We start from the raw sequence: 402 nt of genomic DNA on the forward strand, positions 1-402 counted from the left end.
TCGCCCTAATGCAAAGTCAATGGGAGTGAGGAGATAGAAAATTTTTCAAAGTTTTTCACTCGGCCGCCTGGTCCCCTAACTCGAAAATTTTAAAGTGCTCCCATCGGTCCCGGGATAGGGTGGCTGATAGCTGGGAGCCCCCTGAGCACTGCCCCGGTGTTAGTTTTCGGAGAAATGCCCCCGTTGATTTGTTATGATTTTTTTTCCGCCGGCCGCCTGGTCGCCCTAATGCAAAGTCAATGGGAGTGAGGAGATAGAAAATTTTTCAAAGTTTTTCACTCGGCCGCCTGGTCCCCTAACTCGAAAATTTTAAAGTGCTCCCATCGGTCCCGGGATAGGGTGGCTGATAGCTGGGAGCCCCCTGAGCACTGCCCCGGTGTTAGTTTTCGGAGAAATGCCCCC

The sequence above is a fragment of the Amia ocellicauda genome, unplaced genomic scaffold (assembly GCF_036373705.1).
Source record: "Amia ocellicauda isolate fAmiCal2 unplaced genomic scaffold, fAmiCal2.hap1 HAP1_SCAFFOLD_155, whole genome shotgun sequence".
Taxonomy (NCBI): domain Eukaryota; kingdom Metazoa; phylum Chordata; class Actinopteri; order Amiiformes; family Amiidae; genus Amia; species Amia ocellicauda.